Here is an 8,073-nt window from a genome sequence, read left to right as displayed (position 1 = left end):
TTGGATTGGTTCAGAGTGAAAGCAAGTCAAAGCTGATTTAAGAAAAGTACAGAGATCCAAGCTGTGACCCTTCCGTGCCTAGGGTAGCCACTTGAAAATGCCAAGGTCAGGGCAGGCTGTAAAAGGAGAGCAGATTCTGCCAGCACTGGTGGGTGACACTGAAGTCAGACTTCCCAACCAGCCACAAACAGTGCTTCTGATTCCCCACACTGGTTATCAAGAAGCCAAAATACCAATACACACAGCCCCCTTTACTGCATTTCAGCCTCTGGCTCCCAATCAGCCACTAGGTCCAGTAAAGAGACCAGTTATTTAAACTCTATGTTCTTTACTAAAGGTTTCTCCTGACCCCAAAGGGTCAGCCACAGCACCAGATCAATATAAGTTTGGATCTTACCTGAAATACCACACTGCCAGCCAATCCTTCAGTCACTAAAACTAAAGGTTTATTATAAAATGAAAGAAAGAAACAAACTATACAAGAAATGTTAAAGGATTAAAGCAATTACATATGGACTTTCAAATCATTTGTTTGTATGTATCAGGTTTTTAGTAGAATTGTGGAGTTTGCAGGCTTGTATAGTCCCTCTGGTGCACATCCAGTACCTGGCTGGGTCTCAGTCCTTTGTTTCCCAGTTTCAGTTCAGTTGTAGATGAGCTGATCCAGAGGTAGGTATGTGGCTAAAGGCTGAACAGGATTGAAGACAAAATGGATTCCGGGCCTCCCTTTTATGTCCTCTGGCCCTTGCCATGCTCCTTGTGGAATTTCACAGGAACCAAAATGGAGTCCAGAGTCACATGAGCAAGTCCTGGTGACTCATCAGGTATATCTCTGCTTTATCCCCTTGGGCCCCTTGCACCTGTGAATGTCTTAATGGGCCATTAAGCAGGCTTAGTGCTTCAGCCATCCTGTCTGGGGTGTGACCCAGGCAGCACAATTTGAAATACAGATATATCAACCATATCCATAACTTCCATTACACACATAACACATGAACACAAACATCATCATCTTACTTAGCACATTACAGGCTTTCCAACATTACCTGACATGGCATATCTCACATGAATTATTATAATTTTGACATACTGATGTCTCACAATATAATAAATGCTCCCCCTTGACATGGCTAAGTGCCGTGTTTTGATAAGGTTATCAAGATTACCAGAGACAAACGGCCTCCTAAATCACGGGAGCGGTTTGAAGGGTGTTTTAAGGCACTACGGCGATTCATATATATCCCCTTTTAAGACCGAGTGTAAGGCTTGGAAATGTTAACTTAGAAAACTTAGCAAACTTCCCAGAAAAATTTGACAGGCTTACTCAGATTCTTAACCATTTAATAGCCTTTATTCATCAACTTGCTACAACTACTTAAATTGAATCTTTCTTTTACTGATTCATTTTTTATATAATTACAAACAAAAATTGAATATAATGATTAAATTCTAGACACACCACTTACTAATACAACTAGTAACTTAAGCAATTTATTTTACCACAAATCTTGTTCCCTTATTCTCTTACAAATTTTCAAAACACATATAAAACTAAAAAAAACAACCAACAATTACAAAACAAGTACAAAAAACAGATATGGACTTCAGAAAAGCGGACTTTGACTCCCTCAGGGAACTGATGGGCAGCATTCCCTGAGAGGCTAATATGAGGGGGAAAGGAACCCAAGAGAGCTGGCTGTATTTTAAAGAGACCTTATTGAGGGCACAAGAGCAAACCATCCCGATGTGCAGAAAGAATAGCAAATATGGTAGGCATCCAGCTTGGCTTAACAAAGATGTCCTTGGCGAACTTAAACGCAAAAAAGAAGCTTACAAGAAGTGGAAGCTTGGTCAGATGACTAGGGAGGATTATATAAACACTGCTCGAACGTGCAGGAATGAAATCAGGAAGGCCAAAGCACAATTGGAGTTGCAGCTAGCAAGGGACGTGAAGGGGAACAAGAAGGGTTTCTACAGGCATGTTGCCAACAAGAGGAAGATTAGAGAAAGTGTGGGCCCCTTAGAGAATGAGGGAGGCGACCTAGTGATGGAGGATGTGGAGAAAGCTGAGGTACTCAATGTCTTTTTTGCCTCTGTCTTCACAGACAAGATCAGCTCTCAGACTGCTGCACTGGGTGGCACAGAATGGGAAGGAGGCGAACATCCCGCAGTGCTGAAGGAATGGGTCCAAGACTATTTAGAAGGATTGGACATACACAAGTCCATGGGGCCGGATGCAATGCACCCGAGGGTGCTGAGAGAGTTGGCTGAGGTGATTTCAGAGCCATTGGCTATTATCTTTGAAAGCTCGTGGCAACAGGGGGAGGTCCCATCTTCAAAAAAGAGGACTGGAAAAAAGCAAATATAGTGCCCATCTTCAAAAAGTCACCCCGGGAGGAAAGAGGATCCGGGCAGAGTTCCTCTGGGCAGCGTCCGCTGGCTCCCTGGACGCCTTCCGGGAGCAGTGGGCGCTGTCCGGGGTTCTCTGCTCGGTGCCCCCCTCCGGTTCCCTCTTTTTGACCCTGTGACCCCCACGTCCCTCCCTGTTTTTCATTAGTTGCCCCCCGATGTCAGTTGTCTCCCGGGTCCAGTGACTCCTCCCCTTAGGCTGGGGGAGGGGCCTTTAGGGAACTACAGTCAGTTGTCTCCCGGGTCCAGTGACTCCGCCCTTACAGGTCAGCCTCACCTCAATCCCTGGAAAAATCATGGAGCAGGTCCTTAAGGAATCCATTTTAAGGCACTTGGAGGAGAGGAAGGTGATCAGGAACAGTCAACATGGATTCACTAAGGGAAAGTCATGCCTGACCAACCTGATTGCTTTCTATGATGAGGTGACTGGCTCTGTGGATGTGGGGAAGGCGGTGGATGTGATATACCTTGACTTTAGCAAAGCTTTTGATATTGTCTCACACAGTATTCTTATCAGCAAGTTAAAGAAGTATGGGTTGGATGAATGGACTATAAAATGGATAGAGAACTGGCTAGAGCATAGGGCTCAACGAGTAGTGATCAATGGCTCCATGGCTAGCTGGCAACCGGTCACAAGCAGAGTGCCCCAGGGGTCTGTCCTGGGGCCGGTTTTGTTCAACATCTTTATTAATGATCTGGAGGATGGGGTAGATTGCACCCTCAGCAAGTTTGCGGACGACACTAAGCTGGGGGGAGTGGTAGATACCCTGGAGGGTAGGGATAGGATACAGAGTGACCTAAACAAACTGGAGGATTAGGCCAAAAGAAATCTGATGAGGTTCAACAAGGACAAGTGCAGAGTCCTCCACTTAGGAAGGAAGAATCCCATGCACAGCTATAGACTGGGGACCGACGAGCTGGGCAGCAGCTCGGCAGAAAAGGACCTGGGGGTAACAGTGGATAAAAAGCTGGATATGAGTCAGCAGTGTGCCCTGGTTGTCAAGAAGGCTAATGGCATATTGGGCAGCATTAGGAGGGGCATTGCCAGCAGGTCACGGGAAGTGATTATTCCCCTGTATTCGGCATTGGTGAGGCCGCATTTAGAATATTGTGTCCAGTTTTGGGCCCCTCACTACAAAAAGGATGTGGACAAGTTGGAGAGAGTGCAGCGGAGGGCAACCAAAATGATTAGGGGCTGGAGCACAGGACTTATGAGGAGAGGCTGAGGGAACTGGGCTTGTTTAGTCTGCAGAAGAGAAGAGTGAGGGGGGATTTGATAGCAGCTTTTAACTACCTGAAAGGGGGTTCCAGGGAGGATGGGGCTAGGCTGTTCTCGGTGGTGGCAGATGACAGAACAAGGAGCAATGGTCTCAAATTGCAGGGCGGGAGGTCTAGGTTGGACATTAGGAAAAAGTTTTTCACTAGGAGGGTGGTGAAGCACTGGAATGGGTTACCTAGGGAGGTGGTGGAATCTCCATCTTTAGAGGTTTTTAAGGTGAGGCTTGACAAAGCCCTGGTTGGGATGATATAGCTGAGGTTAGTCCTGCTTTGAGCAGGGGGTTGGACTAGATGACCTCCTGAGGTCCCTTCCAACTCTAATATTCTATGATTCTATGATTCTATATTCCAACAATTACAATCACAATCACTCCTGGAATACAAGTAGAATTATTGCTAATTTTACATTCTCATTCACTACTCACCACATACAGAGACGAACTCAGCTGCAGCAAAACAACAAATATTTTATGACCTGGTCTTTTTATTTAGAGCTCTATTTTTTATCCAGGTGGAACCTCTATCGTATTCACACCCAGGTTATCATCCGCAGGACAAGTCCCAACAGGTTATCAGCCGTGACATTGACAAGTTCTCTGGGCACTGGGCTGTGAGCCAGGGACGGGGGCTGCCACCTGGCCAAGTTGCAGCAGCTGCCAGCCTGGGAAGTGGGCGTCTGCCACCTAATCTGAGCTGGGGCAGAAGTGGCTTCCGCGCCGGCTGGGACCCAGGGATGTGGGCAGGCAGCTGCTGCCTGTCTTCAAGCTGGGGCGCTGGAGGCTGTCCCTCGGCTCAGAGCCAGGGTACAGGTGGCAGCCACCCAGCTGTGAGCCCAGCTCACGAGACGCAGGGGGCTGCCACCAGGCTCCCTTTCACTCTGTTTTTGCCCAGGTACCCCCTGCTTGTGTCTCACGTGCCCCCGGGGGTACACGTACCACAGGTTGAGAAACTCTGTTCTAACCCACCTGGCGCCAGGCAGGGACTGAGCAGACATCTGTCCCCTTACGCCTACATACCAAGACTTGGGCAGCTCACATTCCAGGGTGCAAGCCAAATCAGCGAGGGGCCCTCCTCCTGCCCTGCACCCTTGGATGCTTTACACTGCCTTGCTGAAGTATCTCCCATCTGGGCCCCCCCAAACAGCCTTCCAGCTGTAAGCCATGCCCTGAGTGTGTGACTGCAGCCTGCCAGTCACACTTGGGATTTTACCAGCCTTGGTTAGTGACCCAACACACTTCCAGTCCTGGATTTCCCCCCAAAATGTATGTTCTAGACTGCCCTACCCTCTCCTGGACAGTCCAGAGATTGTACGGCTGTTTTTCCTTTAAAGCACCAAATACACAACAAACACAACCAGAGTCCTGTAGCACCTTAAAGACTAACAAATTTCTGCAGGCATGAGCTGTCGTGGGCTGCAACCCACTTCGGCAGATGCATGAAGTGGAAATCACAGATAGGGGGTGTGTATATATACAGCCAAGGGTAAGAAACAACAGTGGGGAGGGGAGGTGTTAGCAAAGTCCATTCAGTTAGGGTAGCTGAGGCCTATTCACAACCGTTGATTAGGAGGTGAGAACGTGTGAACAGTGACAATTACTTCTTGTAATGACAAAACCATGCCAAGTCCCTGTTCAGACCCAGTCTGATTGTGTCAAGTTTGCAGATCAGTTCCAGCTCTGCAGTTTCTCGCTGAAGTCTGTTTTTGAAGTTTTCTATAGAAGTACGGCAACTTTCAAGTCAGCTACAGAGTGTCCTGGGAGGTTGAAGTGCTCTCCGACTGGTTTATGGATGTTCCCATTTTTTATGTCTGATTTGTGTCCATTTATTCTTTTGCATAGTGACAGTCCAGTTTGGCCAATGTACATGGCAGAGGAGCATTGCTGGCACATGCTGGCATATATTACATTAGTAGATGTGCATGTGAATGAGCTCCTGATGGTGTGGCTGATGTGGTTAGGACCAGTGATGGTGTCACTACAGTCGATGTGTGGGCAGATCTGGCAACGGTGTTTGTTGCAGGGATAGGTTCCTGGGTTAGTGTTCTTCTTGTATGGTGTATGGTTGCTGGTGAGTATTTGCTTCAGGTTGGGGGGCTGTCTGTAAGCAAGGATAGGTCTGCCTCCCATGGCTTGAGTGAGTGAAGGATCATCTGCTAGGATAGGTTATAGATCCTTAATGATGTGTTGGAGAGATTTTAGCTGGGGCTGTAGGTGATGGCCAGTGAGGTTCTGTTGTTTTCTTTGTTGGGTCTGTCTTGTAGTAGGTGACTTCTGGGTACCCGTCTGGCTCTGTCAATTTGTTTCTTCACCTCTCCAGGTGGGTATTGTAGTTTTAAGAATGTTTTATGCAGATCCTGTAGGTGTTTGTCTCTGTCTGAGGGATCGGAGCAAATCCGGATGTATCTTAGGGCTTGGTTGTACACAATGGATCGCGTAATGTGTCCAGGGTAGAAGCTGGAGGCATGAAGATACGTATTGCGGTCAGCTGGTTTTCGGTGTAGGGTGGTATTAATGTGACCATCCTTTATTTGTATTGTCGTGTCCAGGAAGTGGAACAACTTGCACCATTAGTGGAGTTACCCAGACAATGTAATGTAAGCCCTCTGCAATGGATTAAACAACAAAAAAAAAAAAAATGACAGGATTTTAAGTGAGTAGGAACAGAGAAAATAAAGAAAGATCAGGCACTTCCATAGAATCATAGAATATTAGAGTTGGAAGGGACCTCAGGAGGTATCTAGTCCAACCCCCTGCTCAAAGCATGTAGCACTGGCTGGTGTCTGCAGACAGGACATCACTGGGCTGGATGGACCATTGCTCTGACCCACTGTGGCTGTTCTGGTGTGTTACAGCTGAACGGCATTTTATAAAAAAGGCCCTTTGTGGCTGGTGAGAAGCTGGGAAATGGGCCCAGCGGAGGCTGAGGAAGCTGGTCAGTGGATGACCTGTTGTTTGATCCCAGTCAAATACTGTCACGTCTTCCAGCCAGGATGCCCCGAGGTAGGCAGCAGCCTGGCTTTGTGATTGCGTCACGGGGCATCTGTTAGCAAGGCTGCTTGGGGGTCTGTCTGCACTGTGACTGGTACCGTGCCCCCAGCCCGGGCAGACAGGCACAGCTAGCAGTGTAGTGGTTGTGCCAAGTCTGCCCGGGCCCTAGGGTCAAAGACCAAGTGTCTAGCTCCAGCCACTGTCTATGCCACAACATCTACACAGCTATTTTTGCCACTCACTCAAGCCGAGCTAGCACAAGCCTGTCTCCCTTGGCTGGGAGCCGCACTCCCCCCGCACTGCAGACGTAGCGCTAACGTCTTGAGCACTCAGCGTGCGTCTACACTGCAAAAAACCACCCACCGCAGCGAGCCTCGGAGCTGGGGCTACAGACTCGGACTTGTGCTACGATGCTAAAAATAGCTGTGTGGGCTTTTGGGCTCTGAAACCTGTCCTCCCACTCCCCCCCCCCCCCACATACAGCAATGCCTGCCTGAGTCTGCTGAAAGTCTGAGACAGTAGCAGTGGGGAGGGGAACTGCTCCATGTATCTCAGTGGGGTGTTAACCCTGAAATCTGCTGCCCTGTGGCCCACCCCAGCAGCAGGCTCTGCATCCTTGCCCATCAAAGCTCTCCTGGGGTGATCCTGGTGTTGTGTTCTCCTGCCCACAGCCTTCTGCTCAGGTGGGTGGGGCCTGTGTTCTCCCTCTGTGGGAAAAATCCCAGCCCACCTGGAGCCAGAGGCTGGTGACCTGGAGGAGGGGAGATCCTGGCCTGCTCAAAAAGTGGTGCCGGGCCTCCTCCCAGCACAGCAGTATGTGGCTATTGTGTAGCCAGGATGGGACCAGGGTGCACATCTTGCCCATGGCTCTGCATTGCCTGGATCCCGCCTGTTCCCAGGTCTGACATGCTGACCTCCAGCTCTCGGGGGAAGCGCTGCATGAATGGCTGGGGTCACACAACAGCTGCTGAGATTGTGCTGCAGTCTCTATGCTACTGGCATTTCACTCCCCACCCAGTCTGCTCTGACAGTTGATGTAAACTGCTCAGCGTGTCCTGCACCCAGCTCTTCTGTGCAGCATTTCTGCTGCTCCTCCCCTTGCTGACACTTGCCTGGAACCTCCCCGCTGGCAGTTTGGGTGGGCTGGGCCAGCTGGGGGTGTGGGGGCAGGAACCAGGGTTAAAATATCCACCCAGCATAAAGGCTCCATGGAGGCCAGTTGATCTTAGAACCTCTCTTGGCCCTGCTGCCCCACTGCCCCCTTTCTAACTGCCCCCTTCTGCCGGGGGGCTGGGCTGGAGCCTGTTGCTGCTGCAGGACGGGGAATCCTGAGGGGCTGTGAATGCAGCAGCTCCCTGCGCTGCGAGAATGTCTCCACCTGTCCGTGACTGACGGGAAA

Source organism: Emydura macquarii, unplaced genomic scaffold (genome assembly GCF_026122565.2).
Source record: "Emydura macquarii macquarii isolate MOO-44397 ecotype Brisbane River unplaced genomic scaffold, CSIRO-AGI_Emac_v2 contig_2772, whole genome shotgun sequence".
Taxonomy (NCBI): Eukaryota; Metazoa; Chordata; order Testudines; family Chelidae; genus Emydura; species Emydura macquarii.
Note: the sequence above shows the minus strand (reverse complement) of the source record.